Source organism: Chiloscyllium plagiosum, chromosome 21, assembly GCF_004010195.1.
Source record: "Chiloscyllium plagiosum isolate BGI_BamShark_2017 chromosome 21, ASM401019v2, whole genome shotgun sequence".
Taxonomy (NCBI): domain Eukaryota; kingdom Metazoa; phylum Chordata; class Chondrichthyes; order Orectolobiformes; family Hemiscylliidae; genus Chiloscyllium; species Chiloscyllium plagiosum.
In genome coordinates this window covers 53,274,607-53,293,965 of record NC_057730.1, presented here as the reverse complement: position 1 = coordinate 53,293,965, position 19,359 = coordinate 53,274,607, and the positions used below count along the sequence as shown (strand labels likewise).

The following is a 19,359-nucleotide window of genomic DNA, read 5'->3' as shown; positions in this document are numbered from 1 at the left end:
AATGGGGGCGTATCTGATGGAAGTCAGAGGATGAGGACCAGTTCAGCCAATTGAATGAGTGTCTCGGTGGAAGGGTACTGGTTGGGTCAGTGGGAGAGGAAGAAATGGAGGGGTTGGAGGCCTTTGCCGTGGCCAATGGACGTGTAAAGACACTGGATGTCCATGGGGAAGATGAGGTGTTAGGGGCTGGGGAAACAAAAGTCATGGGAGGAGGTGGAGGGCATGGGTGGTGTCCCGAATGTATTTGGGGAGTTCCTGGACCAAGGGGGACAGGACAGTGTCAAGATGGGGCAGGAGCAGGAGGAGACGATGGGTCAACTGGGGCAGTCAGGTTTGTGGATCTTGGGTAGGAGGTAGAACCGGGAGGTGCAGGGATCCCAGACTATGAGGTTGGAAGCTGTGGATGGGAGATCCCCTGAGGTGATGAGGTTATGGATGGTTTGGGAGATGATGGTTTGGTGATGGGAGGTGGAGTCATGGTTGAGGGGTGGGTGGAGGAGGTGTCAGTGAGTTTGGGTCTGGCTTCAGCGATATAGAGGTACCTTCCACCCCCACGTCCCACCCCCACCCTTCTATTTACCTTTCATCCCCCTTCCCCCCTCTCACATTCATGATGAAGGGCTTATCCCCGAAACCTCAATTCTCCTTCTCCCCGGATGCTGCCTGACCTGCTGTTTTCCAGCACCACACTTTTTGACTCACTTCCTCTGGTAGTGCATCACCTGGTGCGTTAAAAAGCTTCCCCTCTAGTCCCTTTTAAATCTGGCCCCCTCACCTTAACAATATGTCGCTAATTTTGAACTCCCCCACCCTGGGGAAGAGACCTTGCTCTTTATCTTATGAAAGTGTATGATTGTTTTTCAAAGATGTTTGAAATCTAAAATTTTGAACTGTAAACCTCTGTCTTAATATTTACCACTAATGAGCGAGCTGCCTGTGCACACAGGGTAGCTGAGAGTTCCAAAGCCACTTGGGAGCCTCCAACTCAAACTTAATTCACAGCACAAAGAGATCAACCCTGTTCTTATTGAATGGGGAAACAGGGCTGGAAGGGCCAAATGGCCTATCTCCACTGTGAATCCATTTGTAACTGGTAATATTGGAGCATTTTCTGGTTTATGCACTGTCTGATTGTCCTTTCCAATGGCAATATTGTAAAATGTTAAAACAAGCCTCAAAGTTTCTTTCTGAAACTCCCCTCGTGATGAGTTGAAATGGTTTCTCCAGAACAAAGAGCAACTTAGTTTATCAGCTCCTTTGGATGTACAGACGAGTTCCTAACTCCACTGCAATATCATTGAACGAAACCTTGTTGTGATTATTTTCAAACCAAACTGTTCGGAGAACATTCCTCCATCCCTCAAAGTTGATTCTCTCATTTGAACACTGCAACAAACCTCAATATTTAACTCGAGTTGGTTACATTCCATGAGATACTCACAACACAGAAATGATTGCGTGCCATAGAATACTGAGACCCCAATGGTGCTGTTTCTGATTGGAGCTCTGTGTAGGGTGAGCCAGGGGACCTCCTCCAGATCCCACTTTATCTTCGGTCAGACCACCCCCCGAAGGTCACTGAGAGCTGGCTTGCTTGTGGAAAAATCAGAAGCTTTATATTTTACACTTGTGTTTATTTGAGTCATAAGGAGAGGCTGGATAGACTGGGGACCCTTTTCCACTGGAGCACAGGAGGATGAGGGGTATAGATAAGATCAATAGCAGGTGTCCATTCCCCAGGGTGGGATATTTCAAGACTAGGGGGAAATTTTTAAGGAGGGAGCAGAAAGGTTTAAAAAGCACATGGGGCAATTTTACTTTACACAGATATTGTTTGGTGTGTGGAGTGAACTTCCTGAGGAAGTGGTGGATGCGAGTACAGTTATAACATTGAAAAGCTATTTAGATAAGTCCATGAATAGGAAAGGTTTGGAGGGATATAGGCAAGGAGCAGGCAGGTGGGACTGGTTTAGTTTGGGATTATGGTCAGTATGGACTGGTTGGGCTGAAGGGCCTGTTTCCATGCTGTGTGACTCTGTGGATCTTTATATTTTTAGATTAGATTAGATTAGATTACCTACAGTATGGAAACAGACCCTTCGGCCCAACAAGTCCACACCGAGCTTCCGAAGCGCAACCCACCCAGACCCATTCCTCTACATTTACCCCTTCACCTAACACTACAGGCAATTTAGCATGGCCAATTCACCTAACCTGCACACCTTTGGACTATGGGAGGAAACCGGTGGACCCGGAGGAAACCCACGCAGAAGTGCTGTAGGGTTTTCTTTGTAACTTAACACGAAGACACTTCATGCCGGGGCAACTCTGCAGTGGGGAAAGTGTACGCTGTTAGCAAGAGTGATCACTAGGTGGAGCCACTGTACATCTGGCCAAGCTCAATGGCGTCCTGTGCTTCAGATGGCAAAGCCTTTGATTAAGTAGCTGCTGGGAGACACAGAGGTTGAGTTCATCGCATTGCTACATCCAACCAAACAGTGTCAGTAACATTTAACATCGAACCTTCTGGAACGAGCGATATTAAAGGGTGTGAGGCAAAAAGTATGGGACAAATGCACCGCACAATTTATCAATAACTCCTTAACTTCCTTACAACATCAACTATACAAAGCAGTAACCCTGATGACAGGGGTGACTGAGACGAGGACTGCATCCTGCTTTACTGCTGACAGACTGGATTTTGGAGATTATTTATCGTGTAGGCACAAGAGGCTGATTAGGCTGGGATTGTTTTCCCTGGAGCGTTGGAGGTTGAGGGGCGACCCTATAGAGGTTTATAAAATCATGAGGGGCATGGATAGGGTAAATAGGCAAGGTCTTTTCCCTGGGGTTGGGGAGTCCAGAACTGGAGGGCATAGGTTTAGGGTGAGAGGAGAAAGATTTAAAAGGGACCTAAGGGGCAACTTTTTCACACCGAGGGTGGGGTATGTGTATGGAATGAGCTGCCAGAGGAAGTGGTGGAGGCTGCTACAATTACAGCATTAAAAGGCATCTGGGTAGGTGTATGAATAGGAAGGGTTTGAAGGGATATGGGCCAAATGCTGGCAAGTGGGTTGGGATATCTGGTCGGCATGGACGGGTTGGACCGAAGGGTCTGTTTCCATGCTGTACATCTCTATGACTCCATGACTCTATGACTTCCCATTAATACTGCTGGGCAGTATGGGCAGTGTGACACAGAAGGTCTCAGAAGCACCATGCTGTTATTTGAATTGTAATAGCATCAGTTATTATTTACCTTGCTCACAGGAAGCGCTGTTCAGGCAAATGCAGGAGCTGTTCAGGTTGGGTGGACGAGGTTGGTCCCTGGAATAAAGAGATTGTCTGGGAAGGAAAGGCTGGATAGATTGGGCTGGTTTTCACTGGAGTTTAGAAAAGCAGGAAACGATTGGATTGAAGTCTACAGGGTCTTGAGAAGATGGATGTGGATTTGCACTGCATTCATTTAGTGCCTGTTTTCACCTTTAGGCCAAAACAAGCCCCATTTTTTTCTTTGCATATTAATGTTCATTTCATCACCCAACCCTGACACCCACCAGACCCCTGATCTGTACACCAATCCCTCAAACATGCCTTAATACCTATGGAAATGTTTACAGCCAGTCCAGCATGGAGATGGTGGGAGTGAAGGCAATGATAGTGTAGTCTATTGAGGTTCCATTGTGTACAGGAAACCGATTCCTTGCAACATAAAATCGAAAGCAAAAGTGACAGCCTTTGAGGATTAAGAATATACTGGTTGGATTGATTGCTGCACGTAGTTCAGAACAAAACAAAAACACTTGCTGCAATTATAGGTTTCGTTCAAATGAAAGTTACATTTCAATCCAATTAGTTTGGTTGATATTAAAAGCCTCACCCCAAGCCACTGCAGTCGTGACTGCATGAGCCAAATCTCTGGTTTATCGTTGGATACATCCACATTTGTCATTCATGACAAAGTATCCAGAATAAAAGCAGCAAATGTTTTTCAGACACACCACTGACATTAGGGATGGTATTTATGTGAACAGCAGCCAGTGTAGATGACTCAGATAACTTAGAATACCATAATTCGTTGACACACTAACAGCTATTGCTTACTGGGGAGACAAATTGCAAGAAAAAAGCACATGAATTTACTAATTTAAAGGCATTGTTCTTCATGGTAAAACTCCAAAATACAAAGAAAACATTTTAAAAAGTTGCGACGTTATTCTTCTGATTGGTCGGTTCTTTTGACAATTGTAATGCTCTCCCCCACTCCTGTCCCAGCAGCTCGGTCTGTGATGAATGATTTATTTTCTGCCATTTTTACCATTAGGTACCAGAATCAAAAATCAAATCACACTCAAATGACAAATAGTATGACAAGAAAACGATGCAAGGTCAGGTAATTTTTGACTTGTGTTTTGTTCTCTCTGTGCTATTAGTGACCATTAAATAGGTTTACAATAGACAATAGACAATAGGCGCAGAAGTAGGCCATTCTGCCCTTCGAGCCTGCACCACCATTCAATATGATCATGGCTGATCATCCTGCCAGGGTGTCCAATCCTTTCATAATCTTATATGTCTCAATCAGATCCCTCTCAGTCTTCTAAACTCAAGGGTATACAAGCCCAGTCGCTCCAGTCTTTCAGTGTAAGGTAATCCAGCCGTTCCAGGAATTGACCTTGTGAACCTACGCCGCACTCCCTCAATAGCCAGAATGTCTACCTCAAATTTGGAGACCAGAACTGCACACAGTACTCCAGGTGTGGTCTCACCAGGGCCCTGTACAGCTGCAGAAGAACCTCTTTGCTTCTATACTCAATTCCTCTTGTTATGAAGGCCAGCATGCTATTAGCCTTCTTCACTACCTGCTTTACCTGCATGCTTACCTGCATAGTTTCAGACAGTGCTCTCAACTGTCCTTTTAGTGTCGGGGCATTGCAGCCCTGCAATTAATAATTGTTTACTTCACACTTACTGCACCTTCACTTAAAGATTTAACTCCAATGTTTGATTCCGATTCTAGAATAAAAAATAAACAAAATCCATAACCTACCTCTCTGTGAGGAGAGATTAGGAACATAGTGCAGCTACCACAGGTACAAAGCTACAGACATACAGCACAGGAACAGGCCCTTCGGCCCTCCTGTGCTGACACATTTTGTCCTTCCATACTACAACTGTCACTTACAGGATCCCTATCCATGCGACAAAAGACATAGGTGCAGAAATTAGGCCATTCGGCCCATTGTTCAATAATGGCTGATAGGTTTTTCAACCCTCTCTCTCCCTGTTAGCTTTGATCCCCTTGGCAATCAAGAACCTATCTATCTCTGTTTTAAATACCCTCAATGACCTGGCCTCCACAGCCTTCTGAGGCAGTGAATTCCACAGATTCCCCACTCTCTGGCTGAAGACGTTTCTCCTTATCTCCATTCTAAAAGGTCTCCCCTTTACTCTCAGGCTGTGCCCTCGGGTCCTTGCCTCTCCGACCAATGGAAGCATCTTCACTTTGGGTGGCTCAGTGGTTAGCACTGCTGCCTCACAGCACCAGGGACCCGAGTTCGATTCCACCCTCGGGCGACTGTCTGTGTGGAGTTTGCACGTTCTCCCCGTGTCTGCGTGGGTTTCCTCCGGGTGCTCCGGTTTCCTCCCACAGTCCAAAGATGTGCAGGTCAGGTGAATTGGCCATGATAGATTGCCCGTAGTGTTAGGTGTAAATGTAAGGGAATGGGTCTGGGTGGGTTACTCTTCAGAGGGTCAGTGTGGACTTGCTGGGCAGAAGGGCCTGTCTCCATACTGTAGGGAATCTAATCTTCCCAACATTCACTCTGTCCAGGCCATTCAGTGTTCTGTGTTTCAATCAAATCCTGCCTCATCCTTCCAAACTCCATTGAGTATAGACCCCGAGTTCTCAAATATTCGTTATAAATTAAGCTTTTCATTCCTGGGAATATTCTCATGAACTGTTCCAGGATCAATGCATTCTTCCTGAGGTCTGGGGCCCAACATCTCTCTATCCCCTTCCTACTCCTGTATCTGTCCAGGTGTTTCTTGACTGCTGCTGTTGTGTCTGTTCCCACCCCCTCCACTGGCAGGGCCTTCCAGGCACTCCCCACCCTTTGTATAAAAAACATGCCTCGGACATCACTTTTAAACTGCTTCCCCCCCCCCCCCCCCCCTGCACCTTGAACCTGTGTCCCCTTGTAACTGACCCCTCCACCCTGGGGAAGAGCCTCATACCTTCCACTCTGTCCTTGTCATTCATGATCTTATAAACTTCTGTCAAGCCGCCCCTCAATCTCCTGCATTCCAGTGAAAACAGACCCAGTCTATCCGACCTTTCTTCATGGCTAAAATCCCCCATATCAGGCAACATTCTGGTAAACCTTTCCTGTACCTGCTCCACATCCTTCTGGCAGTGTGGTGACCAGAACTGTATGCAATATTCCAAGTGTGGCCTATCTCACGTTCTATAAAGCTGCAGCATCACTTATCTATCCTTATACTCAATGCCTCTTCCAATGAAGGCAAGCGTACCATAGACCTTTTTTGCTCCCTTATCTACTTGCCCCCTCCAGTGATCTGTGAAACCTGTACACCCAGGTCCCTCTGCGTATCAATACTCCTATCATTCACTGTATAATTTCCACCTGCACTTGACCTTCCAAAATGCATCACCTCACATTCGTCCTGATTAAACTCCATCTGCCATTTTTCTGCTCATGCCTCCAACTGCTCTAACTCAGTCCAAATCGTTCATGCAGACCATAGAGTCATAGAGATGTATAGCATGGGAACAGACCCTTCAGTCCAACTCGTCCATGCTGACCAGATATCCGAACTTAATCTAGTCCAATTTGCCAGCACCTGGCCCATATCCCTCTAAATCCCTCCCATTCATATACCCATCCAGATGCCTGTTAAATATTGTAATTGTACCAGCCTCCATCACTTCCTCTGGCAGCTCATTCCATACACGCACCACTCTCTATGTGAAAAAGTTGTCCCTTTTAAATCTTTCCTCTCTCAGCCTTTTGGATTTCCTCACCCCAGGGAAAAGACATTGTCTATTTAACCTATACATGCCCCTCATGATTTTATAGACCTCTATAAGGTCACCCCTCAGCCTCTGATGCTCCAGGTTAAACAGCCCCAGCCTGTTCAGCTTCTCCCTGTAGCTCAAACCCTCCAATCCTGGCAACATCCTTGTAAATCTTTTCAAAACCCTTTCAAGTTTCACAACATCTTTCTGATAGGAAGGAGACCAGAATTGCACGCAATATTCCAACAGTGGCCTAACCAATGTCCTGTACAGCCGCAACATGACCTCCCAACTCCTGTACTCAATACTCTGACCAATAAAGGAAAGCATACCAAACGCCTTCTTCACTATCCTATCTACCTGCGACTCCACTTTCAAGGAGCTATGAACCTTTACTCCAAGGTCTCTTTGTTCAGCAACACTCCCCAGGATCTTACCATTAAGTGTATAAGACCTGCCCTGATTTGCCTTCCCAATATCTCATGTTTATCTAAACTAACCTTCATTATTTGAGAGCTAAGTGAAGATAAGAAACACCAACTGTAAAAGCAAAAACAGAAATTGCAGACAAACTCAGCATGTCTGGCAGCATCTGCGGGGAGAGAGAGAGACACAGTTTAAAGTCCAGTGACCCTTCTCCAGAACCAATGTATGTTGAAGTTATTATGGAGTGTTTACCAGCTTCACAAATTCAGACTACCAGCTGTCCCCCTGTTTCACTGACCCTCTCTCACTCTCAGCGTTACGTTCTGTTATTCTGTGGCAGGATGGACATCTCAATTAGTTACTCAAACTGCAAATGAACTGACTGTGACCACAGTGAGCCTGATGCAAACGGTGGGCAAACCCACAGGAGCAGAACGCACTGGAGAAACCCAGTGACTTTGGAGAGAGAAAAGCCGTTTCAGGTCCCTCTGCTCGGATTATTTCAGATCTCCAGCATCTGCAGTTCTTTCTTTTATTTGAGTAGCCAAACTGAACGGGGGGAAAACAAACTGAGTTCCTGCATCTGCATTACATTTGAGGGGAAAATATTCCGCTCAGTGGACCAAATAGTCCTCAGGAGAAAGTGAGAACTGCAGGTGTAGAGTTGAAAAGTGTGGCGCTGGAAAAGCACAGCAGGTCAGGCAGCATCCGAGGAGCAGGAGAGTCGACGTTTCAGGCAAAAGCCCTTCATCATGGTGTGGGGGGTGGGGGGTGTCTGATGGAAGTGCAAGGAATTGAAGGAGAAGTTGCTGAGGGTGAGGACCAGTTCCACCAGTCGAATGAGTTAGTCAGGGCAGGGGTACTGATCCTGAACTGCTGTGCTTCGACAAATAATCTCCAGTGACGCCTTCAATGGGATGGCGCAAAAGAAACGTGGATTATTTTTGCCGCAGTGTCAGAACTGAGGGGCAGCTGATGGAAATGTGTGAAACGATGAGAGGCATGGATAGGGTGGATAGTTGGAGTCTTTTTCCCAAATTGGGAATGTCAAATAGTAGGGGGCAAGTTTAAAGGAGATGTGCAAGGAAAGGTTTTTCTCATAGAGGGTGCTGGGTGACTCAGGTACAGTCGGTTAGAAGCAGATACAATAGCAACGTTTGACAGACATTAGACAGACAGCAGGGAATAGAGGGATAGGGGCCATGAGCAGGGAGTTGGGATTTATTCAGAATGGCATCATGGTCAGCACAGACATGGTGGGCTGAAGGGCCTGTTCCTGTGCTGCAGAGTTCTGTGTTCTACATAAAGATGAGACACCTCCCAGAAAGGTCCAGTGTTTGTGAATGAAATTGGCTGATGCAAAACTGGGAAGGGAAACATCAGCAGCCCGTATTTTGAGATGCATGCTGCATGGGTTTTGGGGTGCAGGGCACTGGTACTCCCTCTGTATATTCACACTCCTCAGGAAAGCCCTGGCAGGAGCTGGGGAATACGAGTGAGTCCTGATATCCAGGCAGGGAGGCCAGGGGTCTCACTGGGTGTAAAAACAATGACTGCAGATGCTGGAAACCAGATTCTGGATTAGTGTTGATGGAAAAGCACAGCAGGTCAGGCAGCATCCGAGGAGCAGGAAAATCGACGTTTCTCACTGGGTGTGGTGACCCCTGGTGCTCACCTGTGAGACTGCACCCAATAATCCAGACAAAGTCGCATTGGACTGAAAATGATTAAAAGATTGCATCTTTAACCACCTGAGGAGGTGTCAAACAGTTATGTAGCTGGTTCTGAAGAAGGGAATGTGGCAGTCAATTTGTGCACAGAAAGCTCCAATAAACAGCAATGCAATAAATGGACAGAAAAGTGTTTATCAATAAGGGAGAGAAAGAAAAGACCAGTTTATAACTGCGTTGATGTTGTCTCCTTTAATTTATGACATTAGAGCTGAAAATGTGTTGCTGGGAAAAGCGCAGCAGGTCAGGCAGCATCCAAGGAGCAGGAGAATCGACGTTTCGGGCATGAGCCATTCTTCAGGACATTAGATTAGATTAGATTACAGTGTGGAAACAGGCCCTTCGGCCCAACAAGTCCACACCGACCCGCCGAAGCGAAACCCACCCATACCCCTACATTTACCCCTTACCTAACACTACGGGCAATTTAGTATGGCCAATTCACCTGACCCTGCACATCTTTGGACTGTGGGAGGAAACCGGAGCACCCGGAGGAAACCCACGCAGACACTGGGAGAACGTGCAAACTCCACACAGTCAGTCGCCTGAGGTGGGAATTGAACCCGGGTCTCTGGCGCTGTGAGGCAGCAGTGCTAACCACTGTGCCACCGTGCCGCCAATCTCAATTTGCAAAGCTGCAAATAGATTTAATGTTGCATTTGTAGCACACTCCCGAGACTGCAGAAAGAGGCCATTCAGCCCATCAAGTCCACACTAACCATCAGAAGAGCATCCCACCTCAACCCTGTATGGGATTTTTAAACTACGGCTAACCCACACATCCCTGGACACTGTGGGCAATTTAGCATGGCCAATCCACCCTAACTGGCATATCTTTGGACTGTGGGAAGAAACCAGAGCACCCACAGGAAACCCACACAGACACGGGGAGAATGTGCAAACCCTACACAGGCAGACACCAGAAGTCGGAATGGAACCTGGGACCCTGGTGCTATGAGGCAGCAGTGCTAACCACTGAGCCACGCCCTTGTCCTAAGTGCATTTGAATTTTGACTATGTGGATGCTGGAGCCCTCTGTGTTTTGGGTGTGTTGTGATGATGCTGTCATTTTAAAAAAGTTATTCTGTCCTGGGTTTTTTTTGAAGAGAGGTTGTAAAGGCAGAGGTGACGAAGTGGCTATGGGAGACAGCCCAAGTCAGCAATCAGAGGAGGCCTTTAGGGTTTGTTTTAAAAAATGCCTTGTAACAATAAAAGGGGAGCGGCCAGTTCTCACAGATCAGGCTATTTCGTTTTTTTTAGCTGTAGCAGGAGAAGTTGTTTGGGTGCTGGGAGGGTTGGAGCGACATAGAAATGATTCCCAGCTGCTACAGTCTCTGAATCTTCACTTGATGCTGTTTCCTCTTGGATTGGAGAACTGCATATGAGAATCTGTGTCTGAATTTGCCTTTATCCCCCGGGGGTATGTTGATGGGATGTTACTATGTTGGAACAGTTAATTAGTAATAGTTACTGTGTATGATTTGGTTAGGTATTCCCATAGGTAAGTTATTCTAAATTCCTCTTTTTGTTTGTTTGTATTTAACTATAGTGTTTTCTTCAATAAAGAGTGGTTTGACATCACATCTGAGACACCCACTTCGCATTGACCTTTAATACAAGAAAAGGTTAGGATCTAGGCTACCTTCTTAAAATATCTGGAGAGGGTCTGGCCTAGTCCATACCACTGTACATTGTTTTCCCTGGGATCCGATTTGAAAACTCTGACTTTCGGATCGTCTTTATGTGTAACTTTGGAAACTCCTGTCTTCATTTGGTTGCAGAACACTGCCTTTGGTATGATCCATAAGACCATCAGAAATAGGGACAGGAGTAGGCCATTTGGCCCCTCGAACCAGCACTGCCACTTGATCGGATCATGGCTGATTTGACATTCCTCACGTCCACCTTCCTGCCCTTTCCCAGTAACCCTCGATTCCCTGACTCATAGAGGATCTCTCTCTCTCTCTCAGCCTTCAATATACACAAGGACTATGCCCCCACAGCACTCTGTCTGTGGCCAGGTGTTCCAAAGACTCACAACCGACTGAGAGAGGAAATGAAGGGATGAGGAGAAACTTCTTCACTCAGAGAGTTGTTCAGATTTGGAATGCACTGCCTGGGAGAGTTCAAAAGAGAGCCGGAGATATATTTGGAAGGGATGTATCTAGAAGCTGGAGATAGGGCTGGAGAATGGGACTAGCTATTTGGGATTCAGTACAGATATGATGGGTCAAATGGCCTCCTTCCACACCGTAAAATTCTTAGATTCCTCATCTCAGTATTACATTGATGTTCAGTTATTCTGAGGTATTCACCGTTTGTGAATGACATTGGCTGAGGAGGTTTTTTTCCCTTTATTCATTCACAGGATGGGGTTGTCACTGGCAGGACCCGCATTTATTACCCATCCTTGATTTCCCAGGGAATCGATCATAGAATTCCTACAGTATGGAAGCAGGCCTTTCGGCCCATCAAGTCCACACCGGCCCTCTGAAGGGTATCCCACCCAGACCCACCCTTCTACTTTACCCCTGCAACCCCACATATCCCATGACTAACCCACCTGGCCTGCATTCCTGAAGAAGGGCCTGTGCCCGAAACGTCGAATCTCCTATTCCCTGGATGCTGCCTGACCTGCTGTGCTGTTCCAGCAATAAAGTTTCAACTTTGATCTCCAGCATCTGCAGACCTCACTTTCTGCCCATAGTGGGGCAATTTAACACATGGGGTAATCCACCCTAACATGTATATCTTTGGACTGTGGGAGGAAACATACACAGACACGGGGAGAATGTGCAAACTCCGCACAGACAATCACCCAAGGCTGGAATCGAACCCGGCTCCCTGGCGCTGTGAGGCAGCAGTGCTAACCACTGAGCCTCCATGTTGCCTCCCAAGTAGTTGAGAGTCAACCACATTGTTGTGGGTCTGGAGTCACATGTAGAACAGACCAGGCAGTTTCCTTCCCTAAAGGGCATTAATGAACCAGATGGGAAATTCCCTCCTGACAATCGGCAGTGGCTTCATCATGCTTAATACCAGATTGTCATAATTGAATTTAAGTTCTATCATCTGCCGTGGTGGGATTTGAACTCAGTTTCCCCAGGATGTGATCTGGATGAAAAGTCCAGTGATAATACCACTGAGCTATTGCCTCCTCCTTAGGAAGGGACGTGAACTGCACCCTTTCATTCCTGAGGAATCTCTCTTCCCTGTGAAAAAATGACTATTGCTCTGGACATGTAGAGATGGAGAGACTGCTGTTCTTTCACGACATTCCCAGAATGGTGGAACCGAAATTCCTCTTCCAGCACCACCAGAGGAAAGCTTGGTTTCATTTCACCTCAAAAACACGAGGCTAAAATAAAACTGAGATCTCACTAGTAAACTGATAACGGTACAGGAAAGGGTGTGCGAGATATCATGACTGTTCGGGAGAAGCTTGGAATCAATAGGCAGTTCATACTGCTGATCAAATATTAATGGGGATGTAATTCCTAGCTTCACTTGGCTGTTTCCATGACACCAGCGAACTGCAGGATTCTGTGTTGATAGAGGGCCATGAATAGTACAAAAGGTTCAGAAATCCTCTACGTCGTGTTGATGCTGTTAAAGATTAATCAGGCAGTTATAAACAGTCTGTTTTAAAGGTGACATTGCCTCTACAGAGAGTGGGAAGCTTTCCTGGTCTATCCCTGTGGAGCACAGCCCATGGGAATACATCAGGAATTCTCGGATTGGGAGAGCTTCCATCAGGATCTTGGCTCATTGCAGCCAAGTTCAAATCTGTTCAGCAAATGAGTTCTCACACAGAGTGGCAACTTCTCCATTTACCAGCCTCAATGCCTGCCTTCAGTGGAGCTAATGTGGAGCATTTAAAATGTGCAAGAGCGAGAGCTGTGTTTGCAATGACTGTACTTTCAAAGCCACACCATTCCACCAAAATCCTCATGATCCTTAGGGCGGCTGTGGTTAGCACTGCTGCCTCACAGCGCCAGGGACCCGGATTCAATTCCAGGCTCGGGAAACTGCCTGTATGGAGTTTGCACATTCTCCCCGTGTCTGCGTGGGTTTCCTTTGGGTGCTCTGGTTTCCTCCCACTATCCACAAGATGTGTAGGTTAGATGGATTGGCCGTGGGAAATTGCTCATAGTGTAGGTTAGCTGCATTAGTCAGGGGTAAATGTAGGGGAATGGGTTTGGGTGGGTTGGGCCGAAGGGCCTGTTTCCATGCTGTAGGGATTCTATGATCAGCATGGCCCTGTCTCTTGTCTCTCCTCTATATTGGGGAGACCTCATCTTCCGCCTAGGAATCCTCCAACCACAAGGGATGAACTCGGGTTTCACCAGTTTCCTCATTTCCCCTCCCCCCACCTTGTCTCAGTCAAATCCATCGAATTCAGCACCGCCTTCCTAACCTGCAATCTTCTTCCCGACCTCTCCGCCCCCACCCCAGTCTGACCTATCACCCTCACCTTGACCTCTTTCCACCTATCACATTTCCGACGCCCCTCCCCCAAGTCCCTCCTCCCTATCTTTTATCTTAGCCTGCTGGACCAACTTCCCTCATTCCTGAAGAAGGGCTAATGCCCGAAACGTCGATTCTCCTGTTCCCTAGATGCTGCCTGACCTGCTGCGCTTTTCCAGCAACACATTTCCATCCCTGTCTCTTGTCTCACTGCCTATCCATCCCCTCCTGTGAGTCTGGTCACTGAGTGTTGCCACACTAGGGGAGTCAGTGTGACCATACCAGTCCTCATGTCATGCCCACTTTGAGCTTGGCAAGTTCCTGTTTGGTTCTTCAGACGCTATAACTCCTGGGGTAGCTGAGGTTGGAAGCAGTTGGCTGTGTTGAGGGCCAAGGCATTGCATTGTGTTTGGTCCAATTCAGCCACATCATGGCTGTCATCCCAGACACAGAGCCACCTTTTCCATCCCCCACATTAAAAGGGGCTGGGTCTTGGTGGAATCCCAAGGAATTCCTCACCACGTGTCCTTGGAAAGCCTCAGGCGGGCACCTCGCTGGAGGATTTTAAGGACTCCAAAGTAGTTAGAGAAAGATAATTGATAATGAGTTTTGAGAAGATTTGTAGCTCAGGTTGAGGTTCTGGATGTAGGTTTGCTCGCTGAGCTGGAAAGTTCATTTCCAGTCGTTTCGTCACCATACTAGGTAACATCTTCAGTGAGCCTCTGGACGAAGCACTGCTGATGTTTCCTGCTTTCTATTTATGTGTTTGCTTATGCCCAAAATATCGATTCTCCTGCACCTCGGATGCTGCCTGACCTACTGTGCTTATCCAACAACACACTCTCGACTCTGATCTCCAGCACCTGCCGTCCTCACTTTCTCCTCGACAATTCCAGGATTTTGATCCAGCGATACTGAAGAAACGGCGATGTATTTCCAAGTCAGGATGGTGATGGGCACAGAGGGGAACTTCCAGGGGAGGCCCAGCACCATTCAGGCTCACCTCTCTTCAGGACCTGTCTGCAATAAGAATGGGAATGGAATTCCTCACCCGGGGCACTCTGTTGGTGCCAAGTGCCAGTGGGTGATCTAGCCCACCTCCCTGTCCCTCCCACACATCTATCGGAGCTGTTCCCATGGGACATCCTTGCTCAGTATCAGTGATAGAGTCTGACTTGCCACGTGCTGAGTATTCTGTCTGGTAGCTGCTGGGAGTCAGCACAGTGGGAGACATGGCTGTGAGAGACAAGCAGTGATCACTCATTTCACAGTCTCCAGCTCCGCTCAATAACCTCTGTGATAACAGAGGAACCAGGCACTTCCTCTCTCTCTCTCTTTCTCTCTCTCTCTTTCTCTCTCTCTCTACCTCTCCCTCCCCCAACTCTTTAACAATCCTCGATCACTTTGACAAAGTTGTTTGAGAACGTGCCCTGAGCTCTCCTTTATGTAGCTAGGGATAAGTTTTTGTCTGATGCTCCAGTCAAGTTCCTTCAGATCCCTTCAGTGTGAAAGGTGCTATTCGAATGCACATGCGTGTTGTTGCTGCTGCAATGTGGATGTGTGTAATCAGTAGTTTTGTGTTCTGTCCCTGCCTTTAATGAGGACACTGGTCAGCCGACATAACTCTGTAGAGAGATGTCACATCCTAAAAACAGGCAATAAATCTCTCAATCAATTAATTATAAGGTACTAGTTTTGATTCCGTAAGAGTAACGATAGTGTTGTGTTCAGTATGAAATTTAGCAACATTACAATTGTGTGGAGATTGGTTTGTGTTTCTTTGCTGATTTTTTTATGATCACACTCAGTGCAGGAATGTGAGGATTTTGATTTTAATGAATCTCATCAATAAATCCTGCAATTATTTTGTGGGTTAGAGAATTGGTTTTGAAAATTACACTGTGTGTCTATTTCTGGTCAGCAGTGGAATTCTAGTCTGTGCTGCTGTATAGTTAGATGTACACATGATGCCAGAGATATCAAAAACAGACGTTGCTGAAAAAACTCAGCAGGTCTGGCAGCATCGATGGAGAGAAACAAGAGGCAATGTTTTGGGTCCGGTGACCATCTAAAAGTTAACTTTTTGGGTCTGGTGACCCTTCCTCACTCAACCTGAGACTCTGCTTTCTCTCCACAGATGCTGCCAGACCGGCTGAGCTTTTCCAGCAACTTCTGTGTTTGTTTCTGATTCACAGTGTCCCTGGTTGATTTGGGTTTTTATGCCAGAAATATCGTTGTGTACATGTTACCAACAATGCAATGCGCACAAAGGAGATACCACAGCACAGTAGGCCACTCAGTCCATTGAGTCTGCTGCACCACTCATTGAGATCTTGGCAGATCTCAACAATCCTCAACTCCACTTTCCTGCCTAACCCCCATCACTCTCCCACTGCTTCCCTAACCGATTAAAAATCTCTCTGTCTCAGCCTTGAATACACTCGATGACCCAGCCTCGACACCCCTCCGTGGTAAAGAATTCCACGGATTGACTCCCTCCTCATCTCTGCCCTCACTGAGTGACTCCTAACTCTAAGACGGAGCCCCTTTGACTGAGGGGAAACAATCTTTCCACATCGGCCTTGGCAGATTGCCGAAGGATCGTGTGTTGCAATAAGGTCGCCTCTTATCCTTCTATATTCCAACACTTACCGTCCCAATCTACTCACCCGCTCCCCATAGGACAGTCCCTCCGTACCCAGGATCAGACTAGTTGCCAGCTCTCTGACCCAGGAGCCCGGGGGTTCAGTATCGTGTTCCAGAACAGAAGCGACTTGAGTTCAAACTCTAAAAACACTGGAGCTCAGAGAGCAGCCCTCTTGATTGGCACCACATCCACAATCAACCACCCCACCCCCACCGACTCTCAGTAGCACCAGTGTGTACTATCTACAAGATACACTGTGGAAATTCACCAAAGGCCCTCAGACAGCACCTTCCAAACCCATGACCTCTCGAAAGACAAGGGCAGCAGATACATGTAAACACCATCCCCTGCAAGTTCATAGTTTCATAGCAATAGAAGCAGGAGTAGGCCATTTGGCCCGTCAAGTCTGCTGTGCCATTCATTGAGATCATGGCTGATCTATCCATCATCTCAGCTCCTCCTACCTGCATAACCCGTAATTTCCCTACCATGCAGAAACCCATCCAACTGTGTCTTGAATATAATTAATGAAGCTGTCTCTATTGCTTCCTTGGGCAGGGAATTCCATAATTCACCACTCTCTGTGAAAAGCAGTTCCTTCTCATCTCTGTCCTAAATCTACTCCACCTCCACGATTTGGAAATATATCACCGTTCCTCAGTGTCACTGGGTCAAACTCCTGGAATTCCCTCCCTAAGGACATTGTGGGTCAACCACAGCACATGGACTGCAGCGGTTCAAGATGGCAGCTCACCCCCACCTTCTCAAGGGGCAACTAGGGACGGGGCAATAAATACTGGGCCCAGCCACTGACACCCACATCCCATGAGTGAATAAAAAAGAATCTTCAGCGAGAGGAGAACTCAATCAAAGTTTTGTGTTTTGACCTTCCGTCAGAGTGGAATGATATCCTGATGGGCAGCGTTCCCTGGTGACCGTACCCTCAGCTGCCTGTTCTGAGATCCCCTCCCTCAAAATCTCACACTCTTCCCTAACACAGCCCTGAAACCCACCTCCTTCATCCACATGACCACCTGCCCCTGTCCCTGGAGCTGTCAAATTGTATTTGGGCGATGTTCCTGTGAACCTCTACATCGCACTACATTCAGATGCTGCAGAGAGACATCAGCTGTTCGCATTGGGATGACATTTTCACATTGTACAGGCGCGTTCTGCTAACGGCGTGAAGATTAAACTCTTGTGTTTCCCCTGTGATTTTTATTTGTGTCCTAATGAGGAATCTGAGAATACCGCCGAGGGAAAATGTCAAATGTGTGCTGAGTGCTTTGTAATTTGGGGTTGCTGCATCCTATTATTATACAAATATTGGCCTTTTCATCGAGAGCACTACTCTAATGGGAAAAGTGCACATGTATGTATCATTTAAACAGCAACACTGGGCTGTCCAAAGAAGGAACAGGTATTTTCCTTCAGTAGCAATATCACATGACTTTAGTCATGTGTATCACTGCTGTGATGCTTATCAATCTTTAATCTGACAGACAATTAAATATCCGGGACACGTGTTTCACAGCTGTTTCTTGCGTATTGCCATTAATGGAATTCCAACTTCCCAATCAATCTTTATCAAAGATATCGGAATTTAATAAGGTTCAGTGGAGTCCTGTCATTCATTCAATTGTCTTGGTGGGACAGGGGGCTGGCTGTTTGAGTAACTCCAGATGGGGATTACTGTTCCCACATACCAGACATGAGGCACCAGCCAGGAGCTGGTCTCCTCATTAATATGTTTACGCTGGTCGAGCACCTTTCAATATGTTTTATCCATTCCCAGGATGTGGGTATTGACTAATGAGGTCAGCATTTATTACCCAGGGAGCAGTTAGGAGTCACATGTAGTCCAGACCAGGTAAGGATGGTAGATTTCTTTGCCTAAAGCACATGGATGAACTAGATGGGTTTTTCCTGACAATGGTCATCATTAGACTCTTAATTCCAGAGTTTATTTAATCCACACTCCGCTGTCAACTGTGGTGGGATTCGAACCTGTGTCCCCGCAGAAAGTTACCTGGTCTCTGGATTAAGAGGCTAACCATAATACTGCTAGGCTATTGGCTGCCTCAGTGGGGAAACCAGGTTTCAGGTTTATTGCTGCAACTGTGCAGGTGGTTACTGTGTTCAATCATCTGCATTGGATTATCTATGTCTGATAACTGATCCATGCTCATTGTGCTGATTGGTTAAGCCTGGGTGCAGACTCAGGAAATGGTCATGGAGCTGGAGGAAGAACTGGAATCGAAAGCAGCAGCATAAAGCCCTGAGAGAATCTGGGGACATAGAATCATAGAGTCATAGCGATGTACAGCATGGAAACAGACCCTTCGGTCCAACCCATCCATGCCAACCAGATATCCCAACCCAATCTAGTCCCACCTGCCAGCACCCGGCCCATATCCCTCCAAACCCTTCCTGTTCATATACCCATCCAAATGCCTCTTAAATGTTGCAATTGTACCAGCCTCCACCACATCCTCTGGCAGCTCATTCCATACACGTACCACCCTCTGCGTGAAAAAGTTGCCCCTTAGGTTTCTTTTATATCTTTTCCCTCTCACCCTAAACCTATGCCCTCTAGTTCTGGACTCCCCGACCCCAGGGAAAAGACTTTGTCGATTTATCCTGTGTGGAATGCTCTGCCCCAGAGGGCAGTGGAGGCCCAGTCTCTGGATTCATTTAAGAAAGAGTTGGATGAAGCTCTCAAGGATAGTGGAATGAAGGATTATGGAGTTAAGGCAGGAACAGGATACTGATTAAGGATGATCAGCCATGATCATATTGAATGGTGGTGCAGGCTCGAAGGGCAGAATGGCCTACTCCTGCACCTATTGTCTATTATCTATTGTCTATCCTATCCACCCCCCTCATAATTTTGTATAAGGTCACCCCTCAGCCTCCGAAGCTCCAGGTTAAACAGCCCCAGCCTGTTCAGCCTCTCCCTGTAGCTCAAATCCTCCAACCCTGGCAACATCCTTGTAAATTTTTTCTGAACCCTTTCAAGTTTCACAACATCTTTCCGATAGGAAGGAGAC

At 46.8% G+C, this 19,359-nt stretch overlaps 1 protein-coding gene across 1 annotated transcript in view; it reads left to right on the top strand.

Moving 5' to 3' along the window:
• shisa9a (shisa family member 9a) overlaps positions 1–19,359 on the top strand; it is a 344,762-nt gene that overhangs the window by 263,884 nt on the left and 61,519 nt on the right. The window lies entirely within an intron of this gene.